Source organism: Zootoca vivipara, chromosome 2 (assembly GCF_965207765.1).
Source record: "Zootoca vivipara chromosome 2, rZooViv2.hap1.1, whole genome shotgun sequence".
In the NCBI taxonomy this organism is placed as follows: Eukaryota; Metazoa; Chordata; class Lepidosauria; order Squamata; family Lacertidae; genus Zootoca; species Zootoca vivipara.
In genome coordinates, this window is record NC_142584.1 from 5,724,718 (window position 1) to 5,747,775 (window position 23,058).

General features: G+C 46.3%; 1 protein-coding gene across 4 annotated transcripts in view; it reads left to right on the top strand.

Annotated features, from left to right (window-relative positions):
- Positions 1-23,058, top strand: part of OLFM2 (olfactomedin 2) — a 209,453-nt gene that overhangs the window by 113,688 nt on the left and 72,707 nt on the right. The gene's annotated exons all lie outside the window — the stretch shown is intronic.

Consider the following 23,058-nt stretch of genomic DNA (forward strand, 5'->3'; position numbering starts at 1 on the left):
CATAATTTGGCAATGTGAACAGAATTCAACATCTCTAGAATCATTGGTTTTATATTGTAAAAAAACCAAACCAGACACAAGTTTTTAGCTCTCTAAACGTTGGAAATACATGTAGGCAATTTTTGATGGGATTGCTCAAGTTAGAGAGGGGTCTGGGTGAGATTTCTAATGGTCAGAAGGCAGCACAGCTGCTCCATGCTTAAATCCTTGCTTTTCCCAGTGACTAAATAGGAGAGCACATTCAAGTATGTGAGATTTGCATAGCATATGCAGGTAATAGAAACAACTGGTGCTGGTTTCCGTTACACTCCGTGCTGACTGTTTTATGCAACATGTGTGTATGAACACGCACACATACATTAATGCTGTTTCCCCTCATCGTCACCTGTGGCACCGAGAACAGCTCTGAGCCAAGGGAGCAGATTCTGCTGGACAGCGAACTGCAATGGCATTGTTTGGCAAGCCTGCTTAATCTCCTCTGTGGGATCCTCCAGCTCATCAATCAAAGTGGAATTGGTGTAATACATCAGTAGATAATAGAAAGGACAGTGCAGTGTTCTTTAAAAACCTAGGAGTGACAGACAGTAAGCTGTCATTCCTGACATATGCATTTGATGACTGTGCAAGATATTAATTTTATCTGTCATAGCAATAAATGAATGATACCGCTCAGTGCATCAGATCTGTATTTCTTAAGTGATCATTATTATGAGATATTGTTTTTCCAGGTAGATAAGCTATCTTTAGAGTTAAGGATCTCTGGTGCATAGATTTATGCAGGTTGGCTTTGATACATCTATGCGTGGGCAGGCAGGCAAGCAGATACACATCGATACCAATAAAAAACAGGTTCCCATCCAATTCTCATTTGACAGGGGTCATCATAACTGCATCAAGAGGGGAAAGGAAAGGAAAGGAAAGGAAAGGAAAGGAAAGGAAAGGAAAGGAAAGGAAAGGAAAGGAAAGGAAAGGAAAGGAAAGGAAAGGAAAGGAAAGGAAAGGAAAGGAAAGGAAAGGAGAAAGGAACTTGGCAAGGCTGCTTTGTCTGTGTTTTGGCAGGAAATTGCTTGTAATTCATTGGCTTGAGCAATATTAAGATCAGAATGGCCCATCAAGAGCATCCAGTGTGACAATTCAGCTGGCAAAGGGCATTGAATTCTGACCAAATCTTACTGAGGAACCTACTTAGAACTTTAAACTGGTGGTAAAGCACCTGGGGGAGGGGGAATGTTCCAGGAGACTTTTCCTCCATGGTGTCCCAGATTATACCCAACTAGCTCAGATCTGTTTGTTTGTTTGTTTGTTTGTTTGTTTGTTTTTACTGTGGACCTCCAACAAGTGCCCCACAAGACACTTATATTCCTTTCAGCAGCTGTTAAACTGGAAATATCCACCATTAGAGCCATATATTCTTTTTTCTCTGGACTTTGAGCTACCATTTTGGTCTGACCATCTCCATAAACATTGATTTTTAATAATGGGAGACTTCCTGGTGTTTTGTCGGTATCAGCACCCTTCCCATTTATTATACTAGACAGTTTGTGTACATGGATGTCTCAAGTGTCACCTACCACTGCCTTACATGTGAGAATTTGTTTATGGGTTATTTTCCCCTAGTATTATACCTGTGTGTTTTTATACTCCTTTTGAAATGAAATAAAAATAGTTTATGAAAAATAATAATATTGCATGGTATTGACTTCTCTTAGTGACTGGTTCTCAGAGTGGGAGGTGGGCCATGAGCTCTTCTGGAGTGTTGATTGGCAGAAAGAATACTAACCCATTTGAAATTGGTACAAGCAATGAAATAGGCATAATACAATGTTTGTCTACTTTGTGTTAACCTTGTATTGCTTAGCAGTAGAATATTCTTCCTTTGGGGGGAGGATGTCCCTAGAGCAGTATCCCTTCACTAAAAATAAAGAGGCAGTATTATATGGCTTGCGTAACTTGTGCAAATTAACAGTGAAACTGTGGTGGATGTGTACTTTGAAAAAGTGATTCCTCCATAGCTGCCAAGTTATCCCTTTTTTAAAGGGATTTTCCCTTATGCTGAATAGGCTTCCTCGCGAGAAAAGGGAAAACTTGGCAGCTATGGATTCCTCCTGTATTCCCAAGAAAGTGATTGTGGGATTGCAGGGTCAGATGATCTTCCTTTCCTCTTCATGGGGAGAGGGGCAAGGAACAATGAAGGACATCTGAGCCACACCATCTAACTGCTGGCACTCCTACGTGACTCCCAATCTGCCTTCTGTAGTTTCATAAGGTCTTTTTCACATGCTTTCACAGAGACCTACCAGGTCAGACTTTTTATCCCATCTAGCCTAACAGGTCCCCAGTGTCTATGGTAGATCTTTCTCACCACCTGTTACCCAAAGTTTCTGGATGGATATGCTGGTGATTGGACCTGGGATGTTATGCAAGCAAAGCATGTATTGGACCATGGGATTGCTGCCCCTTGTGTCCAATTCTGGGCACCATGATATAATAAGGATGTTGACAAGCTGGAACATGTGCAGAGGAGGGCAACCAAGATGATCAAGGGTCTGGGATAGGAACCAAGACTTATGAGGAGTGCTTGACAGAGCTGGGTATGTTTAGCCTAGAAAAGCCTTATGAGGAACAGTTGAAGGAGCTAGGTATGTTTACCCTGGACAGGAGGACACTGACAGGAGATATGATAGCCATCTTCAAATATCTCAAGGGCTGTCACATGGAAGGAGGAATAAGCTTGTTTTCTCCTGCTCTGGAGGATAGGACTCAAACCAGGGGTCCCCAGACTTACCTGGCCTTGGGCCGGTGCCTCGAGCACCGAATCGTGCAGTGGGCCAGAGCACGGGGGACCGTGCGCCCATACACAATTTCCGGCGTACTTCCAGGTCGCTGGCAGCGTCAGAAATAGCTTGTGCTCATGCGCCAGTGTCATTTCCAGTGCACTTCCGGGGTTGACGGAACACCCGAAATAACTTGTGTGCATGTGCATGGCCTCCTCCAACCCGGAAGTGCACCGGAAATGACGCTAGCGCATGCACACAAGCTATTTCCAACACTCCCGGTGACCTGGAAGTGGGCAGCCGCGCCGATAAGAGCTAGCAGTGGCAGCGGGCGACGGGGGTCTCTGGGGGGCCAGATAAATGAGCCTCACGGGCCATATCTGGACCCCGGGCTATAGTCTGGGGACCCCTGACTCAAACCAATGGCTTCAAGTTACAAGAAAGGAGACTCCTACTAAACATCAGGAAGTAAGAGCTAAATGACAGTGGAAAAGTCTCCCTTGGTAGGTTGTAGACTCTTATTCCTTGGAGGTTTTTAAGCAGAGGTTGGATGGTCATCTGTCACGAATGCTTTAGCTGAGATTCCTGCATTGCAGGGGGTCAGATTAGATAACCCTTGAGGTCCCTTCCAATTTTACAATTCTATGATAACTCCCAATATCCCTTGGCTGGGGCTGATGGGAGTTATGTTCATGTGGGAAATGAACATAATATTTTAGCTGCAGTTCATTCATTTTCAGCTTTGTATTCTTGTTATAAAAATGTGCACCTAGACATTCTGTTGTTGCGCCCATAACCAAGGTTTAAGGTACCATTTAGCGCCCTAGCTTTCATATCTCAGTTTTTAACACTGGTGCTGAGGATGGGTATTCCATCCTCTAGTAGCCAGCTAGATTTCTATACTGGGCAGGGAGGAGGGATAGAGTCCTCTAGCCCACTCACTTATCTGCATGCAAATCCTTGTCGCACATGGCTATCAGGAAAAGGCTTAAATATCACACTGTGTCTTGTGGTTTGCAAAGCTGAGTAAATAGGCATGTTCAAAGTGCTTGGCGCATGGGTTTCCCCATTCTGCTTTTAGGGGTTGGTAGCTGTTAACAGCTGTGTGTGGAGTGGAAAGGTGCTGAAATGTGGTTCTGTAATTATTCAACTTGCCCAGAATCTCCTGATAAATCTGTTCCTGGGTTTAACCCAACAGGTACAGGTTTATAAGCCTCCACTGTTAATGATGCAAATACGTCACTCAGTCAGTGATCTGATACTGATGTGGAAATTTCTATCAAGTAATCAACAACCCAAGCCTGGCCACATTTTTTAAGGTATCTTATTCCTAATTACTAGATTCTCACCACCACCACTCTCCTTGTTCCTGGTGCAGGATTAAAAGACTTAATTCTATAATGCTCACTGGCACCCAAGCCCTCTGTTAATGTGCAGTTGAAATGGCTTGGCACATTCTGTACCCATTCAGAATGTAAAGTGATCTAGAATGAACTGGAGGGAATTCCCTCACCTAATGATTTTCAGCAGTGTAGATGGAATGGCTTCATTCATACAAGGCACCCAATATCTGTGCAATATCTGTGCATTCTTAATATGACTTTAATGTGCAGTGGTAACAGGTTTAATAACACCCTTAATTGGGCTTATAGAGTAATCATGTCTGTTTCTGCAGGGCTGAGAATTCATCTAAGGTATAGGTGAATCCAGTGTTCTTTAAAATAAGATTTCCATCCTGAATTAGGGAGTTGTGTGCCCTGAACAAGCACAGCTGCCCAACCAATACATTTGTTTGTTATGCAGAAATTTCTAAATTAAATCATAGGTGTCCACCTTCAAAAGCAAAATTTAAGTGGAACTGACTATTGGCTACCTTTACAGCAGTTTGAAAACACATTTAAATTTCTTATCTAATTCAAGCTCATAATTGCCATATAAGGAAAGCAATCTATTATTCCCATTTTATAGATGGGAAGCCAAGGCTGAAGGAGAGCAATATACGGTACATCATTTTTCTTCCTTTCTGTTGCTCAGACTCTGCCTTGTCTTTTTCAATTCACATTTTCTCTGCCTCTGCCCCCCCCTTTTTAAATAAAAAGGATAGTGATTCTGTCACGATTGCAGAGTGCAACCCAGATGGAAGTGCTGAACACCCAATGCAGATCTGAAGTAGCACTGAAATGGAATTGTGGCAGAATATAAAGTTTTACAGATTTCCTACAAATGCAAGTGCCAAATCTATTTGGGGTCTTTATAAACTATTGAATCTTGTAACATCTCATGTTGATGGGCAAAATCCAGCAGAACTCAAAACCTTTTAGATGTGAGAAACCTCCTCCCCCACAAAAAAAAAACTAGGGGCATTGCCTGCCAAACTGCCTTACATCCCACCAAACCCACTTGCCAGCCCCATGCCAACCCCCATTCCCTCATATTCCTTAAAAAACCCCGTCCTTGTGTACTTGCCGCCGCCACCACCTTGTTGCCAATCCCCAGGAGCTCAGGACACAACCCAAACCAGCACCTCTTGCGGGGCTGTGATGCTGACAGGGGTGATACCAAAGGGCATGATCTCTTTGGGTTGGGTCTTTGGGGTGCGATGAGGACAAGGGCTCAACAGAAAGGTGTAAGGGAGGTGGGAGGGTCATTTTCGCAAGAGCCACTCTGTGAAGCACCTCCCCTCCTTTAAGAAAGAGTGGGGAGAGAGGTGAGCTGCAGGGGGACAGGGAAGGGTGATCTGAAAGAGGCTAAGAGAGTGGGGGGCAGCTGTGGTTTCAGGGCAGTTGACAAATGGTTCAGTGGGTAGGTGGAGTTAGTGAGTGGGTTGACCAGGGGCAGCAGCCCCGTAGTAATAATGATTAAAAATCTTGTGGAACCACATCCAAGGGCCTGTAAATGGATAGTTATTAGCCACTTGATTTCAGGATTGACACTGGCTATTTGATTTGCTTTGTCCTGTCCTGATTTAATTCTGTTTTGAGTGTGTTTCAACATTCTTTCCTTTGGGGGCTGCTGCTTTGTTTTGGAATAGTAACCATTTGCATTTGGGAATAGATGGCAGCCCAGGCTATTACCATATGTAAGCTGTTGTGTGTTCTTCTGGAGGAAGATGTGGATACCAGTTTAGCCGCTAAACAATAAATTGTGATTTTCAGAAGAGCAATTTTGCTATAGGGCACTCTGCTCTGCCATAATACATGTTGTGTCGCCTTGCTCTCAGGCCCACCCAGCATTCCACTCCCCATTTAATTTAAGATTCATTGTGCCAGCTGCATTCAGACTGTATTATCCAGCAGTGTGTCCAATAAATCCCCTTTTTCCTCCAAAGTGAAACATGAAGTTAAAGCCAGTCTCTGCAAAAACAACATCTCATCCTGGCCTTATAAGAAGAGATCAGGTCGTTTATCTTTGCCTGGCTGTATGCAATGGACAACTCTACTCTTGATTTTCATAATTAATAATTATGAATTACCCATGGAAATGCTAAGCACTTCGGTGGAGAAGCACCAGCATATGGGGTGAATAAATCAGTGGGTGAATGTTGAAAAGGTGGAATGGCTCTCTCTCTCTCTCTCTCTCTCTCTCTCACACACACACACACACACACACACACACACACACACACCTACCTCTCAATTTTCCGTGCTGAAGGAAACCAACCAAAAGGCAATGCGGCCCAATGGGACTCCATGGGAACATAATTGGCCCATTCCTGGCTATGAATTTTGCATGGAAACACAGTAGACATTGTCGGGCTAAATCAGACATGTGGTCCATCTAGCTAGACTTTCTCACAACAGGGTTCTCTGGGAAGGGATGTGACAGACCCAGGGATCCTGCCTAATTCTACAGCAAGATAAATAAAATCCATGGCCTGGATCCAGCTCTGGTCATACTTCACTGCAGGAGGTGAGCTGCAGCCACAGAAAGTTCAGGCTGAGGGTTTTTTTTTCCCCTTCCCTGAAGTACCTTTCAGCCTGATCACTGTACTTTTTAAAAATGGTTTAAACATTTTATTGAAGTTTTCTTGGTTTACAAAGGTATGCACAATGTCTCTTCTTTCAAGTTACATTTTCCATAGTTGAGTGGGAGACTAAAAGAGTCTTGTGTTCCTCATCGACACTTGGATATGCCCTTGCTTGTCCAGGGCAAAAAGCTCTATTGATGGATGGGTGGAAGTTCCCCCTCTTCCCCTGTTGAACTTGGAAGAGCTTAATTAAAAAACAAAATAAGTGTTTAGAGGACAAGCGCTGGTCATCCAAATTAATTGGGTCCCAATCAGTGACACATTTAAATACTCAGTGCTCCTCCTGAAAACACAATTGCAGCCTCTGTCCCTCCCAACCTGGGCAGGTCCTGCATCACCACCATCTCCAGTGCAGGAGGGGGGAGGCATTCTGGTCAGCTTGGGGGGGGGGCGGGTGCAGGGAAACATCTCAGTCTCATGGTGCTCTCAATGGTTGCATCAGGAATGCAGTGGCACCCTGGAGAGCTTAATGTTACCATGCGTCATCCAGCACAGATCTGCCTTTAGCCTGTCTCCCTTCTACCTCTGCATAACTGGGTAGGGTGTGGCAAGGTCTGCCACCCCTGACTTCTTTCAAAGTATGCAACCTTCACATGGTCTCAGAAATGGGGCTGAAAACAAACAAAGTGTCAGGAGTATGGACAGGAGTCAGGCTCTGGGGCCTGTAGTGCTTTGCAGGACTGGGGCCTGCCTCAGCTTGTGCTGGGGAAGCAAGGAGTGGCCACTCAGATGAGGCCTCAGCTTGTGCTGGAGAGGCAAGGAGTGACCACTCAGGTGAGACCACTTGATATCTCACTGCACCTGGTGGCAGGAGCTGGGAGGGATAAAAGCTCAGCATTTCCCTTCAGCTCTTTGCCACAGCAACACTATCCCTGCCTGGTTGCCTCTGGCCTCTTGCTCCCTGCTCCTTGGACCCTTGCCTTGCCGACGCCTTGCTCCTTGGACCCTTGCCTTGCCGACGCCTTGCTCCTTGGACCCTCGCGTTTGCTGATGCCTTGATCCTCGACCCTTGGACCTCTGCCTTGCCGACGCCTTGCTCCTTGACTCCCAGACTTTCGTCTCTGCCTTGCTCCTTGACCCTGCGACTGCCTGCTGCTGGACCCTCAACCCTGCACCGGTTCCTGCTTCTACACCACCATCTTGCCCTGGTCCTGACGTCCTCAGCCAGGGCTTCAACCGCCCGCCGACCGGACCGTGACACAAAGGAGCTTCCACACATCTAATAGGATCCGTGTTGGGAGAAGACACACTTGGTACAATCTTAATCGGCAGACTCTCTTATCTATGAGATGGTCTGGAAAATGTCCTTCTGCTTTCAAAGGCCTGACTGCTTTCTCTCCCCATATTCTGCTGCTGATTGAGATGCTCTAATGTTTCAGAAGTGCTTCATTTGTCCAGGGAGTGGGGTCAGCAACAGGATGCTGTAAAACACTGCCAATTCTTGTATGGGAAGGGAGATGTTAATTTGAATGGGTTCAAATAGCAGAGCTGTGCCGCTGGGCCCACACCTAGCCACTGAGCCTGCTGCCTCCCCACACAGTCTATCCACATCCAGCTGAACATGCACATGTGCTCCATGTAGTCTGGAGAGCTGCATGGCAAGATCCCAATCCCATGGAGCTGAATGCAAGTCAGCTCTCCTGCAAACATCCTGATCAACATTCATGCTTCGGGGTGGGCAGGGTCTGTGGTGCACAAGGTGTCGGTAGTGGCTCCAGTGGCAGGACCCTGCTCCCTGTCCCCCATCCGTATTTTGTACATATGGATTACTTTCAAAAGGGCTAACTTTACCCAGGCTCCAGAGACAGGATGTATCCAGGTCAGGTCAGGGCATGGTTGTGAGAAGACAGGTGGCTGGAAAGAGCACCTTGGAAGCTGGGGGAGCGAAGGAACAGAGAAGCCTAGAGTCAGGCTGACCAGGAGGTGGAGGCTGTAAGCAAGTGCAGAATCTGGAAAGTCCATGCTTTCACTTCAAGCAATCAGCATCTGCCAATCCATAGTCCCCAGGCTTTGGCCGGAAGGCATAAGTGACTACCACCTTACTGAGGCTAAGGCGGTTTAGGTCTGATCCATTTCTTGATGGATGACTGGACAGGAAGCACATGAATGGCGCTTTGCCTTCCAGGATGGGAGAGAGGTTGCATAGAAATGTAAGGAAAAACAACAACAACCTTGGAAATGTGTGAGCAACATTAAAATGCTTGTAAACTAAAGAAGTGGTCAGTGGATAGCACAGCCCCACCATGCATTCCTCTATTTCTCCCCCTCTCTCCTGTGATTGTAAGCTCTCATGGACTACAGTCCACTTTGTGCTGGCTGAAGTATGATGTCTAGCCACCAAAGGGGGGTTTCATGTGAGTTCCTTGACTGTTGTTGGGAATGAAGAGAACAGGACTCTGGTTGCATTGAATGTGTGATCTCACTCTTCTTAGGTTATGATGAGGTAGAAAGAAAGAATCATTGGATGATCTGAGCCAGTGCTTCTTGCTTTGGGGAAAGCGAAGTTCTCCTACACAGTGGGAGGAAAAGTTCAGTCAGTGCCTTTTGCTCTCCTTTAACATTGCCCTGCATTTGAAAAGACAAGGGGTCGACAACAAAATGTTGCAACATTGAGCCCTCCTGTTCAGAATCCTGGCACTCCATTCCATTTCCCACCCCCTAGTTTCACATTCCTCTTCCCAATAGCCAGTCGGCATTGCATCTCACTGGGCATGCTGAGTGCTCATTGGTCCATTTTGGGGTTTGCCTATTAGATTCCCCTCAAAGATTTTATGTACTCCTGCAAAGCTAAAGGCCTGTCCAGCCTGCTGATACGTTGCCCATCTAGTACCATTCTCACAGTTGCCACCCCGATGCTATTATTTTTATTACATTAATATCCTACCTTTCCTCCAATGATCTCAAGGTGGTGTCCATAGTTCTCCCACTGCCCATTCCTATACTCACAACAATCCTGTGAGGTAGGTTAGGCTAAGAGACGGTGAGTGGCCCAAGGTTACTCAGTGTGCTTCATGGCCAAGTGGGGATTTGAACTCGGGTACCCCAAGTTCTCGCCCAACACGCTAAACACTACACCACATGTTTTGACTGGCAGTGCCTGTCCTGTGCTCCTAGTGGAAGGGTGTATTTGCCATTAGCTGCTGCCATGATGCTTTTTACCTGGAAATGCCAGGGGTTGAACCTTTTGCATATATATGTATGCATGCTCTACTACTGAGCTGTGCTTTCCTCAAGGGTGAAAGAGTGTTGATACTAGAAATTCAGAAGTATTGAGTGGACTTATCAGAGTGGGGAAATTCTCTTGTCATGGTTAGATCCTGCCCAGGGCCTTTGGATGGAGAAGCCACTGCATCACATCTCATGGGGCAGGGCTGTGCCTCAGCAAGCCCTACCCATCCTCAGCATGTGCCACTTCCATGACCCACTAACGTGACATCACAGTGTATGTGGGTGGAGCTAGAGCTGGGTTGCCATGGCATAGCCTCCACTTTGAATGGTTGCTGCCCAGCCTTCCTCGTAGACAACATTCCTTCTGAATGTGGAGGCTGAAGATTGGACCAATCTTTCACAATGCTCTTCTCGCCATACCACCAATTCTGAAATGCTCACACTGTTTCCATCAATGATGACATGAGGAGTGTGGATTTATGGCTGACACAGTAATGTAAGCAGCTGGCAGCCTATAAAAGTATCCTATTCCCCGCTACTCCGTCACTCATAGATTCCTTTTGGCATTTGAAATTGTTCCAGGGAAGCATATGGTGATGGAAATTAGGATAAACACAGCTCCTTGATCTCCTACCTTTCTCTCTCCAGTTGCCAATCTCATGCCAGCACTTTTCTCATTATAACTTAGCTGGCTTTTGACAGGCCATGCCAACTCCAAGGCTTCTCCATCTACTGGCTGCATCTTCCATGTCAGGGCTGAGGGAAATGGCACACATTGCTAGTTTGTGGGTTGCAGAAGTGGGTCCAGAAAGGAACAACCTATGCTGGGCATATCGCTGCTGCAGCTTACCTTGCCTCAGAGTTGTCTGTGATACTGAAATTGATGGGAGCTCCACAAGATGCAACCATGGATGATTGCATCCTTGGACTGATTGATTGATGGTGGCAAAGTTTAAACAGCATGGCTGCAAGTTAAAGACAAGCTGCGGCGCTGGTGGCTGTGACTGTTTTGGTTTGGTGTGTTACCCGGCTTTATTTATTTGGTGGTGGTGGTGATATTGGTGGTGACTAGTTTGGTTCAGGGCATAGGGCACAATTGTTGTTAAGGCTCTTTTGGTTCTGATGCGTTACCGAATAGGGCACAATTTATCATGTTTGTTAAGGCTATTTTGCTTCTGCTGTGCTACTCAATAGAGAATAACTTCTTTCTTTCTTAAATTAGCTTAGTAGTAATGAGTGGTTAACATTTGATAATTCAGCAGCTAACTAATCTTGCAGTTCTTCCCAGAACCTGAATAAGCAGCTTATGCTGATATTGTGCCATTTTAAAATTTTAAGGTACCGTAATTGATCAACCAAAGTAGCTTATCACTTGACAGCCACAATGGCATGTGAACTTCAGTGCAGAACTGCACATATTATGTAAACGTACTTCCTCGTTCTGGCATAAATGTAGAGTGGAGGAGTCAGTGGGGCAGTGGGGTGAAGTGGGCTCCTAATCCACTCCGTACCCTAAAATTTCCTCTTATTGAATGCCCTCCTTGTCTGTAAATCACCTCTTCCTGCTGCCGATCTTCCCTGCAGGTGCCCCCCCCAACCCCTTGTTAGCCCTGAAAACCTGGGCATGCCTGCCTCATATGAAGTTCTGTCCTGAATCATTTGCAGTTGACGCTTCTGAGAACGTGATGTGTGTAGCTTATCAATATTATTAACGTAAAACAGAGGGGAGAAAGTGGGGGGGGGGGGGGTGAGAAGCGATTGGGAGTTTGATTCAAAGTTTTTCTTTGCTCATAACGGGTTGCCCTCAGGCCATTTGTGGTTTATGTGCCAGAAAAGATTTGAGTGCATGAAACTGCTACCTTCTTCTACAAAAGCATTTAAAAAATGCCACAAGGGAAATTTGAGGGTTTGCACCTTTTGAAAGCAACTATGTTTTACTAGCAAAGGAATTTGCCTTCCAAGAGATGTTTGCCCTTATACTTCAGAGCCAAGCTGGAATCATCAGAGGCACCCCCTCCCTCTGTGTGTGTTAGAAGCAATGATTATAGACTTGCGACTTTCGCATCTACAGGATTCTACACACAGAGAGAGAAATCTGATTTGGGAATTTGACTATATGTCAGTTTGCAGGGGTGAAAAGAAAATGTTTTCAATTCTTATAGAATCATAGAGTTGGAAGAGACCACAGGGGCCATCCAGTCCAACCCCCTGCCAAGCAGGAAACACCATCAAAGCATTCTTGATATATGACTGTCAAGCCTCTGCTTAAAGACCTCCAAAGAAGGAGACTCCACCACACTCCTTGGTAGCAAATTCCACTGCCGATCAGCTTATTCCCTCTTTCATGGGACAGCCTTTGAGATATTGGAAGACGGCTATCATATCTCCTCTCAGTCTCCTCCTGTCCAGGATAAACATACCCAGCTCCTTCAACTCTTCCTCATAAGGCTTGCTTTCCATACCTTTGAACATCTTGGTTGCCCTTATCTGTACATGTTCCAGCTTGTCAACATGATCCTTCTTAAATTGTGGTGCCCAGAATTGGATGCAGTACTCCAAGTATGATCTGATCAAGGCAGAATACAATGGGACTATTACTTGATGCAGCCTAGAATAGCATTGGCATTTTTTGCTGCTGCATCACACTGCTGACACATTTTAAGCTTTTGGTTCACCAGGACCCCTAGATCCTTTTCACATGTACTGCTAGTAAGCCAGGTGTCTCCCGCCCTATATTTGTACATCTGATACAAAGCTTACATTTGTCCCCCTGTGATTTGTAGCAACTGGTATTCAGAGTCATGATGCCTCTTAGCAGAGATGGTACAAGGCCGCTGTGTCACTGAGTTGCGCTGGTGCCCGGGGTCTATGCTGCCCTGCACAGGGCACAGACCAGATCCTGTCCTTAATCTTGCAAATATTTACATTTCATAAATTCCCCAAGCATTGTGATATTCTGCATGCTAAGTTTCATGTATTGTGTGTCATGTTTTCAACACAGTCGAAAGGATTTTAAAGAAATGAACTGCTGCCTATATTTCAGCTATCCCACAAACAGTTCCACTGAAAGAGACTAGGGTGCCCTCTTCCAATGCAGACTGTGCTCTCTCATGTAGCTATGTTGTTGCAGGTCTCCTCTATTCTGTGACCAGTGAGATGTTCCTGGGGTGCAGCGCTCACCCAGATTTTGTTTCCATTTGGAAACAGAGCCCTGGAGATTTCTTGGCAGTTGTTTTTCTTTTTTAAACTTGGGTTTGCTTACAGATATACAGGCTGAGCTAAGGCAGAAGTACAGCCTAAGCCAGCCTTCCCCAACCTGGCACCCTCCAGATGTTGTTGGACTACAACTCACAAATCACCTGTGACCATTGGCTGTGCTGGCTGGGGCTGTCTAGGCCCCGTTGTTCATGGAATCACTGGATGAGAAGGTCCCCTGCAGGTCATCCAGTCCACCCCACAACTTTTAGCCCACCAAGGATCTCAAAAGAGCGCATGTGGAGGTGTAGCTCCCCATCCTCACATCAAATCTGGCTGGCCTGAGAAGAAGGGACTGGTGTGCCAGGGGCAACAAAATAAGCTTCCTGGGCAAGTTGGGATTTGAACCCGGCTCTCTCTGGTAAAAGTAATACTCCAGTTATGACACCATCCCAGATTCCCAGACCTTGCTATTTCCTTTCCAAGGAATGTGGGCATTTTTGCCGCATCCTCCATAATTGATAAGCTCCAAACTCTGAAAAGCAAGGGACGGAATCTGCACATCTTGTGGTGTCAAAAGAGAGTCTGGCCAGGGAGGGGCAGGGGAGAGCTTTCACAACAAAAGCAATATTTCCTGGACGTGCCTGGGAGAACAGCAAGAACACACTGCCAGCTTTTGACAAACGTCCCTTCTGCCGAGTGTCCGTGCTCCTGCAGCAAAATCAACATTTGGCATTAGCATATGTGAAAATAAATGGACTGGGGTTTTTTAGAAAAAGAAAAAAGTATGGTCTTGTTTGCAGCATTTTTATCATAGAGAAAAGGCCTGCAATGGTTTTGACTGTCGTAGAATTCCAAAAAACAATACTTTCTCACAATGTCTTTTGCCAGCATGGAGTAGAGGTTGGACAACCAATGGGTGCCAAATACCAGCTGTGGATGGGGCTAGCCAGCCTAACCCCCTCCACTGACTTTAAAATGTGAGGGGTGTATGCCTTGTGCCTAGGGGAAGGCAGGGCACAGCCCCCCTGATCTAGAGGCTGATATGGCAACCACAGAGCAATCACAAGCCAGCTTGGATCATTATGGGGCTGATCCATATCTGGCCCCAAACGGAACTGCCCCATGTTTAATGTGGGCTTTAAACCCCCATAAACATGCAGTGAGGAGGGGAGGGAGGAGGATAGGATAGAGAGGTTTCTGTGAGTGTGTGTAGAGACGAGTCTCCTAGACAAAGGGTACATTTGCATTCCCTGGTCTGCCCAATTTTTACCTCTGGCCCCACAAAGCAGTGGCGTGTGGCCTCTGGGAGGTTGCCCAGAAGGGACTGTGGCCCTTGGGCTGAACAAGATTCCCCCCCCCCATGTCAGGCATCGACAATCCTGAGCCGGAGGGACCAGGGACTCCGCATAAGGCAGCTTTCTATGTTCCCTATTGCCTGTATCACAGTTACTTTAGGGTGGAGTCAATTGATGGATTGGATGTTGTCCCTGCATGCCTGAACTAGTCCAAGGGAGACAATGCGGTCTGTGCTCAGGAGATTTATGTGAAGCAATTGAATCTCTGGGAGTAATTTTTGTCTTCTTAAGGCAGCCTTGAGAAGTGAGGATTCAGATCTGGTGTGTGTGTGTGTGTGTGTGTGTGTGTGTGTGTGTGTGTGTGTGTGTGACTCCTCCCTGAGTGCCATAGGCCCTGTCCAAACCCACCTTCTCTGCGACTACAACAAGAAAGTTACTTTGGGAAAGTCTGCCATGGTTTGCCTGTGTGACAGCTACTTAGGGACAAAGGTACAGCTAGACAGGCCGCAATAGAAAAGTTTGGGGTAAAATGAGTGACAGAAAGCATAGCCAGGACAGGGCAGACCATCAGAGTGGCACGGAGGCCAACAGTAGGTGGAGCCAGAGCCAGGTGGAGCCACCAGGAATTTGAATTTTGTCCTCATCCACCCAGAGGCATACCTACTAGGCTCCCTTGCGCCCTTGTCAAAGAACTGTTTCAGCAAGCACACACACACACACGTTCTTTGCATCCGTGACAAGGATCAGGAATGCTTTGATGGTGTTTCCTGCTTGGCAGGGGGTTGGACTGGATGGCCCTTGTGGTCTCTTCCAACTCTATGATTCTATGATTCTAAGGAGATGTTGGCCACCCAGAGCAGCAGAGGAGTGGCCCGGGGAGTGTGCAGATGGGTGGACAGGCTCCTGGCCACTCCAAGCCAGAGTGGAGAGGTGTGATCTTTGCACCCTTCTGGGCCTGCACCCTTGGCAGGAGCCAACCTACCCAACCTTTAGGTATGTCCAGTGCTTTTTTCTGGGGAGACACAGGGGGGTGCATTCCCCTAAACATTTTGTGAATCTAAGTTTGGCCTCATTGAGGGGCAGTATTTCAATAGGAGTAGGAAAATGGGAGTACCCCTAAACATTTTTAAAGGGAAAAAGCACTGGGTAAGTTCCTGCACCCACTTCCTTGGTGAGTTCTGTAAGGGGTAACACTGCGACCTGAGGAAGACAATGCTGACAGGCAGTTCCACCCTCTGGAATGGTGGTTCAAGGAAGCAGGCAAGTAGGGGCTGGCTGGAGGGCAGCCTGAGCGTTGGTGGTGGGGCAGCATTGTATTTGTCCTAATGGCCCAACCTCCGCTGCCCTAATGGCCCCTTTCCCTGCTGCCAAGGGGCCTGGGAGGACTGAGGAGGGGGGAGGGTGAAGATCAGTGGGTGATTAACCATTTCCTTGCCAGTCATTTGCCCCTGAAACAGCCTCCTCATGGGGCTCTGGAACTGTATTTGCAACTAGGGTTGCCAACATGAAAACCTTCAGATATCGTTTAACTGCAAGCCCCATAATCCCTGCTCATGGGCCATTTCTAGCAGGGTTGTGGGGAGCTGGAGTTCGGTGATATCATCCGCAAGAACCTTTCTGGAGTGCGGTGGTGGAAAAGTATAATACCGCACTGAAAGGGATGAGCAGGCTGATTTTTCACATGAAAAACAAAGGCTAGTGCCTGTATATGTTCAGGGCCTACAAATGCTGGAAAATCACTCTTTTTAAAAAAGGGAAAAGGAAACTGGGAATTTGGAGAATATGGTTCCTGAGCAGGGCCGCTGTCCCCAATCCCCATACAAGAAGACATCCACCTGGTATGCAGGAGGCGGTGAAACTAGTTTCATAGGGTGCTTCAGTGGGAAAGCAACTGGCAGGAAATGGGTTAAATGCCCCCACCCACTGGCCACAGATCAGTGGTAGAGCATCTGCTTTGCATGCAGGTCCCGGGTTCATCTGCAGGTTGGGCTGAGAATTTCCCTTGCCTGAAAAGCTGCAGGGCTGCTGCCACTCAGTGTAGACAGCATTGAGCTAGATGGAAGGATGATGTGACTTGGTGCAAGGCAATGGAGAATAGCAGAGGCAGCCCAAGATCTTTGGGCACCTGAGGCAAACCACAAAATGGTGTCTCTCTCTCCCCCCCACCCCCACCTAGGGAAAAGGGAGTGAGCGAATATCTGCATCAGGAACAAGGTGGGAACTACACTGGAAATAAAAATGGGGAGTCAAATCAACCTTCCCTGATAGTGGAAGTGGGAATCAAAGGCTGTCATGGAGGTGGGGGCCCTCTCTGAGTCACACCAGATGAGTGCATGGAGCCCAGGAGACAGCCCCCATTTCCTCCCTAATGGTGGGAGGAGATGACAGTCGCCTTTTGACTGTAGAGGTGGTATTTTTTGGGGGGGGGCGTGCTGTGGAGGAGGCAGATTCAGATTTGAAGGACTTTGCTCCCATTGTGGCAGCAGCCAGCAATGCATTCCATAGAGTCTGGATCTGCCTCAAGCAGTCAGGGAAGGATCACCAGACACCTATAGGCACCCTTTGGGACAATGGCCATCTTCATGTATCCCCCCCCCCATAATAACGGGGGGTTGCACAGGGAAATATAAAGGGACCCCTGACCATTAGGTCCAGTCGTGACCGACTCTGGGGTTGCGCGCTCATCTCACATTATTGGCCAAGGGAGCCGGCGTATAGCTTCCAGGTCATGTGGCCAGCATGACAAAGCCGCTTCTGGTGAACCAGAGCAGCACATGGAAACGCCGTTTACCTTCCCGCTGTAGCGGTTCCTATTTATCTACTTGCATTTTGATGTACTTTCGAACTGCTAGGTTGGCAGGAGCTGGGACCAAGCAACGGGAGCTCACCCCGTCACAGGGATTCAAACCGCCAACCTTCTGATCAGCAAGCCCTAGGCTCAGTGGTTTAACCCACAGCGCCACCTGCATCCCTCTCAATGGCCATCTTCATGTATCCCCCCTCCCCCGTAATAACGGGGGTTTTCACAGGGAAATGAAAGAGCGTGTAGCAAAAGCAAGAAAAACACATGTGTCTTGGGATAATCCTGCAGGCAGCGTGACTGAGCCCATAGGAAGGTATTGGTGGGAAGGGTGGGGATGAAGATGCAGGAGAGCCTCAACTGTTTTAAGCTGCTTTGTTGTGTGGGCGTATGCAATTTAAAGGGTGCAATTCAGTGCTTTTGATTTTACTTTTATCTTCACAAATACAGAAGCACAGGTGAAAGGAGAAAGAAAAACCTGCCTTTGCAAAAAGAACCACAACTACTTAAAACCTATTATTCACCCAGTCTATAACAATACCCCTACAGTAAACAATACATTAACAGCCACTCTCGAGTTTGTTTGCTTTCCCCCCCAGTAAACAATTTCTTTTCTATGCCCAAACCAAAAAAATAAAGAAAGAAGTATGCCTTTCTAAGGCTCAAAGTGGAATTTCTTATTTTCACACTTATGAAATATTTATTAAAGCAAGAAAAAACTTTCACTGTAATCTTAAGTTCCAGGCTGTTATTTAAAGTTTTTAAAATGTAGCTCTACTAACATAGACCCACAAATATATATTTTGGGGGGGGGGGATTGGAGCCTGAATGTTTTGCATCTAATCATTTGGTTTTGTTACAATTCTACTCCTTTTAAAAAGGAAACCCTATAAAGGAAACCCACCCATCCCTAAACATAAACATGTAACTTATAGATCATCCAGTGAAGCTGAATATTGGAAGATTCAAGACAGATAAAAAGAAAGTCCTTCATGTTTTAGTGCCAAGTTAAACTATAGAACTTGCTCCCCCAGGAGGCAGTGATGGCCACCAAACTAGATAGCTTTAAAAGAGGATCAGACAAATGTTGTCTTGGGAGACAATAGAAGGGTATGCCTTTGGGGGTGAAGTCAAACTGTTGGAGGGTTAAGGCACCTGCTGTGGCTGCAGAGACTGATACAGGAGAGACATGTATTGTTGCAGCTGGGGTGGATGAAGATGACCAGCTATGCTGATGCTGATGCACCACAGCGTTTCTTCTCTCTGTGCTCCTCCCAGAGGTCATTTCTCTTCTGGCCACGGCTCTGGATGCAGGAGCTGACTGTCTGTGTCCAGGCACTGCTGCCGTCTGCAAGGGATTCCCACATGGCAGGGTTGATGTTGCCAGCCTTCATGTCATGTTTTGCAGACATCCAGATTGGGTATAGGTGTACACATCAACACCAAAACTGAATGGAGCAGTATGTAGGTATGCAAAGAAGTAGAGGGGCCCAGAGGATGTGCCTCATCCCACAACCCAGACCTTACATTTGAACCAGGTTTTGGGGAGACTGGTTGAGGTGCAGCAACGGAAAAATATCACAGAACTTTACCCACCCACTGACTATCTAAGTTTGTACACAAAGTACATGTAGAGTTTTAATTCTTGCTACCTATTACGCAATCTCTTGGAAGATTGACCTGCCTATATTCTAGAAAGCAATTCAGGGCAAGTTTAATATTTTCAGGCAATCATGGTCCAGGCTTCAGGTTAGCGTGAGGAGTTTTGTTTCGGGTTTAACAAATAAATAAATCTAGGCTGTATATCCAAAGCAGAGTAGGATGTAAGTCCAAATAAATGGGATGCTGCTCATCCTCTCTACACTTTTCTTGTACAGCTCTACCATCTCTGTCCACACATTCTGGAGTGTTGTTTCTGTTATCATGCAGTGGTCCAGTTACAGTAGGTGAGTTTAGATCTGGACTTAATGGTCTTATGCGTCACCCGCTTCTGCTTTAGATGGCACTGAGTAATTATTTCACTTACTTCAAGCCTTGCAACATTTGGGGGCCCTCCTGCTCATTCCGCTAAGCAGGGGTCTGGATTCCTGCCTCAGAGTCCTGCCCTGAGTACCCCACTACACCCAGGAGGACTAGCTACTTGCTTTAGGTAGGGGGGAAGGCACAAACTCTTCCGCTGGCATTTTGGTATCACTCAAATTTGGTTGATCTACTGAGAAGTCATTGGAAGACTTGGCATTGTATCACTCACTGATAATCTCTAATGTGCTGAATGTAAATTATGGGCGGGTTGCAATGCCGCATCCAGAAGGAGAGAGCATGAGGCTGGCTAACACGGGTCTGACCTAGTTTGCATTCTCTGTCCACCCTTCACTCTGCTAAGGGCTGTTCCTTCTGCTCTGTTTCCCAAGAGGCTTTCTCAATTTCCTTGCACGATGTGGTTGGTGTAAAGGAGGGACTGATGGACTCTGAAAGAGTATAGAGTATCTGGCTGTGGCTTGCTTGCCTGGGAATGGTGCTCTGTGGGGCTTCCTTTCTCTCTTGCAATAGTCCTCCACTCCAATTTCTTAGCAGGCGCCTCTTTAAGAAACTGAAATGGGATGGGGCGGGGGAAGAGAGAAGACAGCCAAATGGGTGATGAAGCTTCGTGACATAACAGGAAAGGACAGAATAGGTCACGCCACAACTCATTACGTGCATTCGGCATGTCCCAGGGCAAGCGGGGACTAAAAATAGCATTTGCCGCTCCATATTTAGTTGGGGTAAGAAAGGAATCAAGTGAATTTTAGAAACACATTGCGATTGTGTGGGTTGGGAAGAGGGAGGTGGCATCGTGGGAAAGAGGGAAAGAGGGCAGGCAGTGCAGGCTTGGGATGGAGTCAGTGTGACAGGTCTGCTCTTGTGGCCTATAACCCCAGGGTTATGGTCCCAGAGCCCTAAAGCATTTGGACACAGAGACAGCACTTTAATGAACAAGATGCACTGGGCCAGAGAGTTTTTCCTCCTTGTCTTAGTCAAACAAGCAGACAATAACCTATGTTTCCAGGATCTAGCAACATACAAGAGTTCCCAATGTTCTGTCACACTCCCATGTGACCAAGAAACGAAAACAAGGGAAGAAGGGGACAGATAAGAAACTATGCTTGATTCTGATCAGCTGATTTCAGCAGTGGCTGGAAACCTGGGATCGTATCTCAACCTCAGCAGGGCATCTCTTCACTCACCCAGCTTCCATGCCACAGCAAGCCACAGGGAAGACTTTACCAGGAGCAGAGGCACAACTGGTGTGGCTGCACTGGGCACACACTGCAGGGGGTGTCAAAGCAATGCTATAGAATGGAGCATGAGAGGTGGGGGACGTAAAATGTTAGCATTGCACAGGGCACTGCTGAAATTTGAGAGCTCAAAGTCTGTCACAGCCGCCACATAAAACAGTAACAACAAAGAAAGGGGGGAATGGAACTGAACATGAACAAATAAATGCTGAAACAAATGTGCTTTTAATGGCTGAATAATGAAATGAGTGAAGTTTTTAATAATGGAAACAAATGGACTTACAAAATAGAGGGGGAAACTGTACACCCCCTAAGAATCATGATGTATTCTTGTTTAACTGTAAGCAGCACATTAGCATAATTTGATAACTGCCTGTTTTTTTATTTTGTATTAAAGATCTCCCAGACTTGCCTGCATCTCACAGTTTTGCAGGTTTTGTGGGGAAGTGTGTCTGTGCGTGCACACAATGACAACAGCCAATGCTAACTCTTCAAAAAGCCAGCAAATATTTAAAGAGATGCCATGTGGGAGGGAGGGATTCAGGCTGGGGAAGATGAGGAGAGACAAGCAGCAAACCTTTTCCACAGGCTGTTGTGTTGGCGGAACTTGGCATCTCTACTCTCTCTGGTGGCTTCTTTTTCAGGGGAACTCCGAATAAGCAGGATAAGCAGAACCCTGACTCTGTTTCTCAGGCTTTTTTCTAGAGCTTTCGCTCTTAAGATGCCTTCAGCCCCATGGCCCCCATGGCCAAATTTTCAGGGATGGAGGGAGTTAGAGTCCCATCAACATCTGTAGGGCACTAAGTTGGGGGAGGCTGGTTTCAAGCTTGGAATGGAGACTGTGTGTAATGTGTTTCTTTACATTTCCTAATCAATAGATAAAACCTTTCTTATTCTCAGCTGTGTCCCTCCAGATTGTTTGCAAGCAAATTAACATAATTCCTGATGGTTACACCTTCTGGTGAATTATACTACTATATATTATTAATTTATTACACTATTAATGAATAATTAATCATTATTGTATATTGTTGTCTAGTTAATTAATTGCATTCATATCCTGAATTACCTTCAAAGAGATCAAGGTAGCATTCATGGAAATATACAGGTTTCATCCTCAGAACGACGCCTGTGAAATGGTTTGGGAAATGGTGATTGGCTTCTTGGATGAGCAGTGTGTGTGTTTGTGTGCGTGCATATATAGTGTGTGCGTGCATATAGCTCCAAGTCTCTCTTTCTTCCATTGTGTTCCCTATGTGACAGCCCAATCTGAGATGGTGACAAGGGCTTACTGTGGGACTTCCTATGTAAGACCCTTTCGACACTGTCTGTGGAGCAAGATACACACCTGGAGCAGGATGGGATGGTGGAATGAGCTGTACCACTTCAAGAAGGGGCACATTTTTTTAATCTTCCTCATTCTTTGCAAAGAGAGCAAGTGAGAGAGAAACAAATCTCTCAGTCCCACATTATTCTGTTGCATATATAGATATGACCCAAAGTTATAGAGTGTATGTAGTAAACTAGAATACCCTTTGTTTTGATGAATCATAGAATCATAGAGTTGGAAGAGACCACAAGGGCCATCCATTCCAACCCCCTGCCGAGCAGGAAACACCATCAAAGCATTCTTGACATATGGCTGTCAAGCCTTCGCTTAAAGACCTCAAAGAAGGAGGCTCCACCACACTCCTTGGTAGCAAATTCCACTGTCGAACAGCTCTTACTGTCAGGAAGTTCTTCCTAATATTTAGGTGGAATCGTCTTTCTTGTAGTTTGAATCCATTGCTCCGTGTCCACTTCTCTGGAGCAGCAGAAAACAACCTTTCACCCTCCTCTATATGACATCCTTTTATATATTTGAACATGGCTATCATATCACCCCTTAACCTTCTCTTCTCCAGGCTAAACATACCCAGCTCCCTAAGCCATTCCTCATAAGGCATTGTTTCCAAGCCTTTGACCATTTTGGTTGCCCTCTTCTGGATATGTTCCAGCTTGTCAGTATCCTTCTTGAACTGTGGTGCCCAGAACTGGACACAGTACTCCAGGTGAGGTCTGACCAGCGCAGAATACAGTGGTACTATTACTTCCCTTGATCTAGACGCTATACTCCTATTGATGCAGCCCATAATTGCATTGGCTTTTTTAGCTGCTGCATCACACTGTTGACTCATGTCAAGTTTGTGGTCTACCAGGACTCCTAGATCCTTTTCACATGTACTGCTCTCAAGCCAGGTGTCTCCCATCCTGTAATTTGTGCCTTTCATTATTATTATTTTTGCCCAAGTGTAGTACTTTACATTTCTCCTTGTTAAAATTCATCTTGTTTGCTTTGGCCCAGTTGTCTAATCTGTTAAGGTCATTCTGAAGTGTGATTCTGTCCTCTGGGGTATTAGCCACCCCTCCCAATTTGGTGTCATCTGCAAACTTGATCAGGATGCCCTCAAGCCCATCATCCAAGTCATTGATGAAGATGTTGAATAAGACTGGGCCCAAGACAGAACCCTGTGGCACCCCA